This window comes from Papaver somniferum, chromosome 7, assembly GCF_003573695.1.
Source record: "Papaver somniferum cultivar HN1 chromosome 7, ASM357369v1, whole genome shotgun sequence".
In the NCBI taxonomy this organism is placed as follows: Eukaryota; Viridiplantae; Streptophyta; class Magnoliopsida; order Ranunculales; family Papaveraceae; genus Papaver; species Papaver somniferum.
Window position 1 is genome coordinate 102,116,859 of NC_039364.1, and position 12,066 is coordinate 102,128,924.

Sequence of the window (12,066 nt, forward strand, 5' to 3'; positions counted from 1 at the left end):
GTATAACAACCTGAAAAAGCGGGGGTCTAACAACCTCACCAATATTTCGATTAGCATTCTGTATGGACCAACTCCAATATACTTTCTAGAGAATCAACTAGACAGTCAGACTTAATCTAGATAAAAGTATATCAAAGAGTTAATATCTCTGTAAGGACCCTCAAGCTCGTCAACGGTGTTTGGCTGGTCTAGCGATGATTAAGAGACGACTAAGCCGCTAATGACTCGATTAATTATAGACGAACATTAATTAATAGAAATTAATCTAACTACGATTGAGATATGAAACTGGTATCATGGAATAGGTCTCGAAAAGTTGTACGAATTGGGATAATCGAATGTGTCATTCGGATACCAGACGAAGAAGATAACATCAGAGTTGGACGAGGGAAAAAAAAAATTTACATCTAAATCGCCTGGCTGCCCTTATCAATTCAATGGGTGCTTTTATAATTTTAGTTGCCTTATCATCACCTAAACGTGTCGAAGAGAAATCATTTCTTTTTTCTCTTCTCTTTCCTTTCTTCTTTCTCGTCTTCTTCTGTTCTTCTTCTTTCCTTCTCTCTGTCGATCTCAATTCAAAAGAATTGAGTTAAATCTTGTCAGCAGTTCGTAGAAAGCTTGTTAGCTTGATTGATTGGATACGAAGGTGATGGTGTTGTGGTTGTTTGAGCACGGGTAGATGAGAATAAGGTTGCTGCTGTTGATCGAAGTTAGGGTTTCTGGTTTTGATAGTTCTGTGAAGAGCTGTTGATGATGTTATTGAGTTGATAGGGTTGCTGTTGAATTGATGATTGAAGCTATTTTGTTAATGAATCAAAGAGAAAGGTAATTTTGGGTTTCTGTTTTAATTGATTTCTCTATGAAATTGAGAGTGTTTTGGTGTTTTAATTCATGGGTTTGTTGTTAATTGAGGCGTAGATTATAATATGATGTTTAATTTTGATTTCATTAGAAAATTAGGGTTTCTGTTCTTCCCTAAATCAACCAGAAGTTAGGGTTCTTGTGAATTAGGGTGTTTGAATCGGAATCAGCAGATGGAGAAGATGAATTGGTTAGAGGTGAGTTGAATTTGGTAATGATACTTTAGTGGTGGTGCTGCCAATGGAAGGAGGAGAACTGAATATAACCTCAGTTGATGTTGTAGGTAGTGTTTTTGTAAAGAATGAATCTGAAGTTGATAAAGTTATAGAGAAAATGGTAATTAACTGAAGTGTTGAGTCATATTGTGTGAGTTGCAGCTAAGGATTAGATAAATGGATTGGTCTAGTGTTGAAGGGTAGTTGGATGGAAACTGGAAGTAGCAGATGGATGGATTGTGTTGGTTGTGTTGTCTGTGTTACAGTTACAGATGGCAGGGGAAGTTGTTAATTGCTGGATTTGAATTACAAGGATGCCGACTTCAGAAGAATGGAAATGAAGCTGAGATTCCGGTAGTAATAGGGTGTAACTGATGTTGATGTTGTTCAACTGTTGGTAGAACTCAAGTTAATGGAATTAGAGTTATAAGTTGAGGTACAAATGAAGGTGTTGTACTGAGGGTGTAGATAATAAGAAAATAAGAAAAGATGGAGTTGTATTGATATGGCTTCGACGTATGCTGGTGGATGGGTGTTGTCTAAGTTATGAATGAAGTATCACAACTAGAATTGCAAGGGGTAGTGATTTCAGGGTTTGGATATGGAAAGATAATTGGTGATGTTGTTGTTGCTGATATGAAGATATGAAGAATGACTGGATTTTGAGATGGTGATACAAGTGGAGCTGTTGGTGCTGTACTGACTAGGACAATGAAGAGAATGTTGTTTTGAAGTTATAATTGCAGAAGCAATGGTTCAGTGAATAGAGATATGAGGGCAATTAGGTTGTATTGCTAGATTGTAGTGATGGTTGTGTATAGTTTAGGTTAAATTCTTTATGAAGTTGTATTTGAGTTTTGGCTTGTGTTTTATGTTACTGTTGCATTATGATTGTGCATTTTGAATAGTTGCCTGTGCAAGGGCCTTGGTTTGTATAACCTGAATCAGTCTTGTTGACTGAGTTGTTTTGACTCACCGAGTTACCTGTCTTGACCCGACTTGACTTACCGAGTTAACCCTTTTGACTTGACCTTGACTGTTGACCTGACTTTGGACGTTGACAGTTAGTATGGCTGTTAGAGACCGTGAGTTGATTCAGGTGGACTGGACCTTAGTTTAACGGGTTGGCTTGCTGGGCTTGGACTTAGAGCCAGTTTTCCCTTTGAACATGAATTGGATCCTTATGGTCCGAATTGACCTTTGATTCCTTCTACAAAGTTGTAGATATCCTTATGACATCAATAAATTATGATACATTTGCCTTTTTGGGGTAGACAAAGAGTGATCTGGATGAGTTTTGGGAAAGATAATTAGTGGTTGGGATTTGGTAGTCTAACAAAGAGAAGGCATGAGTTTTGGGAAAGACAATTAGTGGTTGGGATTTGGTAGTCTAACAAAGAGAAGGCCTTCTCCGTTCGTTTCCTCATGCATGCATTGATCCACTGTTCTTTGTCTTTCTAAAACACAATTTTCTTCCTTCTGCATGCACGGATCTACACTTGTTTTTGTTAGTTTTTCTACACGTCACAACCTCCTTTTTTTCTCTCTATTTTGTATAGGTGTCTCTTATACAAGTTTTTTGGTATAACTTCCCCCAATCAGTTCCGATAGTTTACCTCTTCTTTAGTATAACTTCTCCATCAGTTCCGATAGTTTACCCCTTCTTTAGTTTTCATCTTCTCTGTAAACTTGGTGCAACTTCTGATTCTCGCTCTGATAATTTTTCTTTATTAATCAATACTAATTTGTGTCTTTTGATATTGCAGGATGGGAGGAATCAGTTAGTAATTAAGGAGATGGTTGTTAGAGTTGGTGTTCCTTCTGTTTATGATCTTCAATCGATCTAATTTTGGTTTTTCAAATACTCCTGTTTCAACTTAGTTCTTCGTATAATATTTTAAAGATACTGATGGATTTTACATTTTTCTGTTTTGATTTGCAGGATGCCATTGCCAAGGTAATGTGAAGGCATATATGGTCTTTTTATTGATCAGTAGTGGAAATACAATTTCTTCATGATAATAGTCTATTCCAATTATTTTATTTTGTAATTTCATCCCCAAATCTTTGACTACGGATGCAAAAATTACTTCAGTTACTTTAACTACGGATGTATGTACACCTCTCATCATCCTCCACGTGTATAGAAAGAGACACGTGGAAGGCATGTGAAGCGAGACATCAAAACATGATAGCAAGCATTTCATCAGAAGATGCCATCGGTCAGCAGATCTGACGGTCAGGGACAGAGGACCACAAAGGTATGATGGCTCAGAGGAGCACCAGATAATACCCCTTGGGTATTAACACACCCAATCCCGAGGAAGATCCCAGATCAACAGCCGAGAGGAATTTTGGCTGACACATATGTGACCAGACAAAGAGACACTTGTCTGACACGAGCAGACATCCATCTGCCCGCATTAAATACCAAAGAGATATACACGTGTCGATCAGCTCGTGGAAGAAGCGAGAATAACCCTTCGTGTTCAAGCTCAGGCCGCGGCATATACCGAAGACCTCTGCGTAATAGGCACAAAGCACAAGAAGATAAGATTACAACGTCACTTCAGAGATGGGACCCACGTTCTCTCCCTATAAATACCCCTCTCCAATAAGAGAGAAGGGGTAGACCATTTTGGAGAGCAATTAGAGGAGAATATAGGAAGAGTAAGTAATCCACCTACCTTTGCAGACCCATGTATATTCTAAAGTCATTCGACTATCTTTGTAACCATTCAGTACATAGTGAAACACCAAACCCCGTGGACGTAGGCCTTAGTGCCGAACCACGTAAATATGTCTCATTTACATTTCTGCATCTTACGTTCCGCGTTAAACTTCATATGCTTTATATTTATACTTGTTTCTTGGTTTATTTCCTTACACGAACATTATTCATGATAATATTCGACTAGACAATGACAAGCCCGAAGGCTTTGAGTCGATGAATCGATATAATCATCCTGTTACGCATACGATGTACAATTCTAGAATTAGGACGTATGCGAATATCATTTGTAAACACTTGGATGGCCTCGACATAATTGTGTTCACAATTTTCACAAACACCATTTCAAAGCATACAAACCCGCGGCTATCTATCACCGATTTGCACGTGAGGTGTTTTCTTCAACTAAGACTTAATGATCCAGATTCGTGAGTCCTCCTGACGGATCTGCCTTTTCAAGAGTTCTTTTTCAAAAGTAGTCTGAAAACAAGATTCATGATTGTTTATTAAAGAATTTGTATTTCCAAAAACTAGACCCATGAAGTCTTTACATTTCTCTTCTATTAGGGCCCTTGGGCAACTCATTTCCTTCTATTCCAATAGTCTTGCGAGTACGAATGACGCTAACCCGATCCTCGTGGATATCTTTGGTTCTCCTTATTTATTTTCCTATGCAGGAAAGGATTAAACATGGAGAAGATACTAGAGGCAGGAAAAACCAAAGCCTCATCAAAGGAGACACCGAGGGTTACCTCGGTCATGACCCGAAGCAAGTAGAAAGGAGACAAAGCTAAAACAACTACTCCGAGGCATGACGCTGCGGAAATCACTTCACCTATGAACACTAACTCCATTGCATCCGCGGCTCTCAAAGCAGCAGCCACGAAGACTGTCGCGGCCCTCCAAGCTACAGAAGCTAACAAGACTTGGGTCCCAAGACAAATCCATCAACAAAAAGAAGGGGTAGCAGAATCTATGACGCATCAGCCCGCACATCCACCAATCTTCGTAATGCCGTCAACCAACGGTCAGAATCAAACCATACCAGTGCTTTTAGGACCACGGGCGGAAGCTCAACCGAGGGGACCAAACTTGGAGATATCAACGATTGAAGTTGATCCTCGGCCACCCTTAATACACACTGTAGACGAAGGGGTAACTGTGGCCGTAGGGGTACCAGCCGGAACTCCCAATCAGGGATCAAACCAATCCCACCGACTGATGGTAGAGCTCGAAGAATTGAAAAAGAGCCAGCAGGTCTACGCAGATGCCGTAGCTCTTCTGGCCAGGAGAACCAATACTAGAAAGATAAGATTGCCCAAAGCACGAAGACTAGCCAACAACTGGACGAAGCAAATTCTAAAGCACCAGAGCCCAATCGAGACCGAAGAGTCATCCTAGAAAATGACGCCAGGGGAAGCAGCGCATCCAATCCGGAATATGCCACCGAAGAGTTAGACTATTATGACAGCGAAGATCGAAGAAAGAAACGCTCAACTAAGCATGGGAACGTGGGATATTACCGCGCAATGGAGGAGCTGCGGGATGACATGATGGCTGAGATCAAACAGTTAAAATCCAGACAAGGCGGAGGAAGGCTTGAAGAGGTGATGAAAGAAGCTAACTCCACGCCCCTAACTCATCGCCTGGAAAATACCCCCATTCCGTTAAAGTGCCATGTCCCAACTTTTGAATGCTACGACGGATCTAGTGATCCCGCGGCACATATCCGGTATTATAACCGTATCTTAGCCCGATGGAGTCAGAACGACGCCATCCTCTGTAGATATTTCCCATCAAGTCTGAAGGGATTGGCTTTGTCTTGGTTTGACAACCTACCACCTGATTCCATCAACTCCTACGATCAACTCGCAGAGAAATTTCTGAGGACATACATGTGCAACAAAGTTGTCAATACTGGAATGGATAAGCTTTTTTCTCTGGAAATTGGCTACAAGGAAAACACGAGGGAATACACTAACAGATGGCACAAGATCTGCCAAGCCATAGGGAGTGTGTACCCAGTAGTAAGTATCAACTGCTACAAGTGGGGATTAGACCGAATGAGTCCACTATTTGTTGAGATTCATGGAAGCGTGCCTAAGACAAAAGGAGATCTTCGAATAATTATCGAAAAGTACGCTCGTGGTCCCACCGTACCAATTCCGCAGAACAAACCAACGGGGCCAAAATAAATAGCTCATTGGAACGTCCTCACGAAGATAGGAAGGAACGAAGAGATGAACGACGAAAAGACGATCGAAAATTCGAAGATCAAGTTTACACGAAGCTCAATGCTAGCTATGCTCGGATCTTGCGAGAGATCAAAGGAAGGGAAAATTTGGAGTGACCGTGGTCTAAGGGAAAACATACGCCAAGAACCGAGAAGTCTAAAGATTACTGTGAATATCACTGCTTCAATGGACACCAGACCAAAAAATGCAAAAACCTCAAAATAATGATCCAAAAACTGATTGATGCTGGCGAACTCAAACATTACATACGAAAGGAGGTCGCCGAGGATAGATCCAAACAGACCAAGCAAGTCCAACTTCAAGAGAGAAACCGCACAATCAACACCATCTCGTGTTCCGAATCCGCGGGGACCTCCCTTACAACGCAGATAGGAAAGAGGCTACAGAAGCAGTTCGAAGACCACTGCGAATTATATAATATTGATGGCATAGATGTGGACGAACACGAAGAGTGGATGGACGCACCTATTGTCTTTGATGCTGAAGATATCGAAGAAGATATGGAAGATCATAACGATCCCTTGGTACTCACACTACCAGTGGCTGGATGTAACCTCAAAAAGATCCTCATAGACGGGGGAAGCTCAATGAACGTTCTATTCTACGACGCATTCAAACGGATGAATCTCCATGATGAACAACTAATGACCTCTTATTACACCATCTACAGATTCAATGGAGCACCCACAAAGCCATTGGGAGACATCGTGTTGCAGGTTAACGCCGGACCCATGAAAGTAGAAACACGATTCAACGTGGTTGACGCCCCATCCCTCTATAACGCCATTATTGGATGAAAGTGGTTACATAAACTCAAAGGAGTGGCTGCAACTTACTACCAATATCTCAGATTCCCTACACCTGAGGGAGTGATGGAAATCAAGGGAGATCGGGTCTCTGCAAAAGAGTGCCAGACCACTTAGGATCGTATCAACAGCGAGCAAGAAGAGCAGCGAAAAACCCGAAGGATTAAAAATAAAGAAGCTGCGAAAGAAAAGGCCATAGACCCATTCCTCAAGGAAACCACAGGGAGAGGTTTGACAAAAGATGATAATGTCCTAAACACAGAGACAGGTACTTCAGCAGTCAACGAAGGACAGAAACATACCAAATAGCAATCAAATAACGTCCCAGTCCTCGGGGACCCGAAGCTGGTGTTCACACCAGTAGAGCCCGTAAAAGAAATCAACATAGGAACGGAAGAAAACCCGAAGATGATCAAAGTAGGGAACATAATGGACGAAAGAAGAGAAGATTCCTTAACCAAATTACTTAAAGAATACGCGGATGTATTCGCCTGGAAGCTAGGAGATATGCCGGGGATTGATCCGAAAATAATCCAACACGAGTTGCGCATCAAACCAGGCACGCCACCTTTCAGGCAGAAAATAAGAAAAGTTGCACCGGAGTATCATAAGGCAGTGGAAAAAGAACTTTGGAAACTACTAGAAGCAGGGTTCATCAAGGAAGTCAAATACCCTACATGGATCTCCAACATGGTCGTCGTTCCTAAGAAAAATGGAGGGGTTAGGATATGCATCGACTTTACTAACCTCAAAAAAGCATGTCCAAAGGACAACTATCCCCTTCCAAGCATAGATCATCTGGTTGAAGCAGTGGAAGGATACGAAGAGTTGTCATTCATGGATGGATATTCTGGTTACAACCAAGTATCCCTAGAAGAAGAAGATCAACTACACACAGCATTCTACACCCCACATGGCCTTTATTGCTACACTAGAATGCCCTTTGGACTTCGAAACGCAGGGGCAACGTACCAAAGAATGGTCAATGCTATCTTCGGGCCATGGATTGGTAGTACCTTAGAAGTCTACGTTGATGACATGCTCGTCAAAAGTAAGCTGCGCAAAGATCACCACCAGGATCTGAGAGATATCTTCGAAGCAATGAGGAAACATCGCATGAAAGTAAATCCAGAAAAATGCACTTTCGGTGTCACCTCAGGGAAATTCCTCGGATATCTGGTAACAAAAAGGGGCATTGAGGTAGACCCAGCGAAGATTCAGGCCATAGTATAAATGCCATCTCCGAAGAATTTAAAAGAAGTGCAGAAGCTCAATGGGTCCATAGCATCCTTGGGAAGATTTATTGCCCGATCCTCGGACAAATGCAAACATTTTTTTCAATATTCTCAAAAAAGGGAGTAAGTTTGAATGGACCGTAGAATGCGAAGAAGCCTTCCAAAGAATCAAGGAACACCTAGCTTCAATTCCAATCCTGCAGAAGCCTGATCCTGATGAGGTTTTGGCATTGTACATAGCAGCGACAGAAGACGCAGTTAGCGCAGTGTTGGTCAAAACCAATACGAAGATAGAACAACCTATCTATTATGTCAGTAAGACCCTCAATTCTGCGGAAAGGAACTACACGAAGATCAAACAACTTATCCTGGCATTGGTGTGGGCTACTCAAAAGCTGAGAACCTATTTCCTAACTCACTTCATCCGCGTCCCATGCAAAGCACCACTGGAAGCAGTCCTCAAAAGCGCGGTAAAAGTAGGCAGAATTGCAAGTGGAACACCCACCTAGACCAATTCAACATCATTCATGAAATTCAACATTCCCAAAAATCCCAAGTTTTGGCAGATTTCTTAGCAGACCTCCCCCTGGACAACGACGAAGATATTAAGGGAATACCAGAAACCGACGAAGAAAGCAAGGATTGATGTCCTCGAACCCGCGAGTCAAAGACAGTGGGAAGTCTTCGTCGATGGTTCCAAAAATAAGGAAGGGGCAGGAATAAGCATTGTCATCACCACCCCAACTGGAGAAAGGATCGTACAGGCACTCAGGTTAGAATTCAAAGAGCATACTAACAACATCGTCGAATACGAGGGAGTCGTACATGCCCTCCGCTTAATAATAGAGATGGGGGTAACCGATGTAAGACTGACAAGTGATTCGCAGCTTGTCATACGGCAAATAGGGCTCGAATACAATGTGTACGACGACACCCACTCAGCTTACATGGTCTTGGTCCAAACATTGGCATCACAAATTCCGAACATCAAGTTCCGGAATTTATGCAGAAGGGATCTCAGGCACGCGGATGCCCTAGCATATATATCATCCATGCTGAAGGACAAGAGTATTGAAGCTATCAAAATCACAAGGGTATACGAACCCTCGATTGCAACACAATTTTCCTTTGCTACAAATCAAGATACAGTGGGAGAAAATATCGAAGATCAGGTGGGAGAAGACATCCGTGACGATTTTGACGAAGAAGATATCCTTTCAAGAGCAAATCAAGACGAAGATTTCGGCAACGAAGATGATTGGAGAATGATGATCCATGCATTTCTCAAGGATGGAACTTTACCCGCGGATCACAAACTAAATAGGAAAATACTCTCCAAAGTAGGAAGATATGACCTTCGGGATGGAATCCTGTACAAGAAATCTTGGGCATCGAATTCTAAACGACATCCATTATGGTGACGCAGGAAATCATAGCGACATGAGATCACTAGCCGACAAAGCAAAATGCAAGGATATTACTGTCCCATAATGGTACAAGATGCCGCAAGAATGTCCCGACGATGTGAAGAATGTCAGCGTTTTTCCAAAAAGATACATGCACCAGCAACAACGTTGAATTCTGTGGATAGTCCGTGGCCATTCGCAAAATGGGGCATAGATATCGTGGGGCCTTTCATCGAAGGATCAGGGAAAATATGATTTTTGATAGTAGCCACAGACTACTTCAGTAAATGGGTGGAAGCCAAATCCCTAGACAAGATCAGAGACGTGGACGTGTTTACTTTCATATTCCAAAACATTATTTGCAGGTTCGGCATACCAGCGGAAATCGTGTCTGATAATGGTAAACAATTACAGGGGAAAAACATAGACATGCTCTTCGACACTTTCAAAATAAGGAAAAACAAGTCCACCCCCATATACCCTCAAATCAATGGACAAGCGTAAGCTACCAACAAGACCCTCGCCCTTATACTCAAAAATCAATTAGACGAACACAAGGGGCGATGGTGTGAACAACTACACAATGTATTATGGGCATACAAGACAACACGAAGATCTGCCACTGGAGAATCCCCGTTTCTCCTCACTTATGGAGCTGAAGCAGTCATCCCAACATAGATCCTCATGCCAACCACAAAGACCGAAGCATGGGAGAAAAATCTCACAACAGACATGATGTTAGAGAGACTGGACGACCTGGAAGGAAGGAGGGAAGCATCATTTCAGAAGATGGAAAATTATCAACGGAGACTAGCAAGGGAGTACAACAAAAAGGTAAAGCTTCAAAATTTTGTAGAGGGGCAGTATGTGCTAAGAACAATCCCGCAGTATCAACGAGAGAAGAAATGGGGAAAGTTAGCACCTACGTGGGGAGGACCTTTTATAATACATGACATTGCGGGAAACAGTTCCTACTATCTTCGCAATCTGAAAGGCGAGGTCCTCCGGCACCCTTGGAATGCTAAATGGCTCAAGCCGTACTACCCATAGGAACAGCGCAGCTTTGCATCTGCGTGGAGAATACCAGAAGAAGAAGGCAGCGTAACCGCTTTACATGTTTCTATCTCTGGACGAGGAGTAGCAGGCCTCAACCTATCAATCAAACAAGCTTTTTGGGAAAATCTTCAAGTCCAAATTTATTAACAACATTGGGGAAAGTAGTTAAGCTACAATCTCTCAGGGCTCCCCTATCAGTGTCTATGAGTGTAAGACCAGGGGGAAGGCACCCAACAGAAAGAGATACCCAACCAATTTTAAGGCAGTGGGTCGACAGAATGGGTGAACGTAAACATTTTCAATTAAGCATTCCATATCCTAGAACGCTGCCTCGGCCCCCACCGTTTGGGAATCCTCTGGCCCAGGATTCGCCAGCGGGGTGACAGGTCTCAAGACGATCACAAAGGTATTTACCTTCGGTGTCGCACTCAAACACTCTCAACTTTTTACAAAACCAGTTATTTCTAGTTTAACACTTCACATTACTTTAAAATAAAAAAGATGAATTGATAACGCAGGTACGCCAAAAGGATGATCTATTTCATAAAGAGTTGATTACAAGACTCGGAAAATAAGATAAAACTGGAAACACATCAAAAAATGATCTGAAATTATATAGTCACGAGGATCAACATTCTATGACTAATAAAAGAAATCTACTTGGACGATACATCTCCATCAACGGGGTTGTCTCTGCGAGATGAGGGTACACTACCACCTGAAGAGGGCCCAGAAGAACCAGGCAGAGGCGCGGGAAGGGGACGGCGCGGATAGTTCTTGACAAGACCATGTTCGACTTTAAGGCCAAGTTCAATCTTATCCAGGACTTTGTTCATCTCTTCAGCCAACTGACATCGAGCCTTATAAGTGATAATAGCGGTCCGCTGATGGGCTTGACACAGCAATACAGATAGGCGTTCCGCCTCTTTGGAGGAAATCTCCGCTGCTTCCTCACGAGACGCGGCCAAACCTTTGAAATAATTGGTTTGTCCTTCCTGCTGCACTAAGGCAGATTGAGTCTTTTTAAGCTCATCATTTGCTGCGTGAAGCTGTCCCTCGAGTGCTGAAAACAAAAAATACCAAGGGGTTAAAAACGAAGAAATAACATAATCACACTCGATAAAACGAGGTTATACCTTCGAATTTAGCCGAAGCCTCCTCATACTCATTGAAAACTGCGTCCCGAGCCTCATCAAGAAAGTCATATTCGATGGATAGTTTCTTATAATCCGTTTGAAGGTTCGTAAGAGCAAATTGACTGGCGTCTAAATATACCTGCTTCATCGAATCCAAGTGACGAAGATGGTTGACTTCATCATTCACCTCCCCCATCCTTTTATGAAGTCGATACACATTCATCTCAAGATCTCCTTCAGACTCCACTTGGCGAGCAACATCCGCTCGAGACGCTGCTAGGGCTTTACTAAGTGCACCAACCTCGGACCTAGCATTATCTCTTTCCTCGGAAAGACGCAACATACTATCCCTAACCCCATGT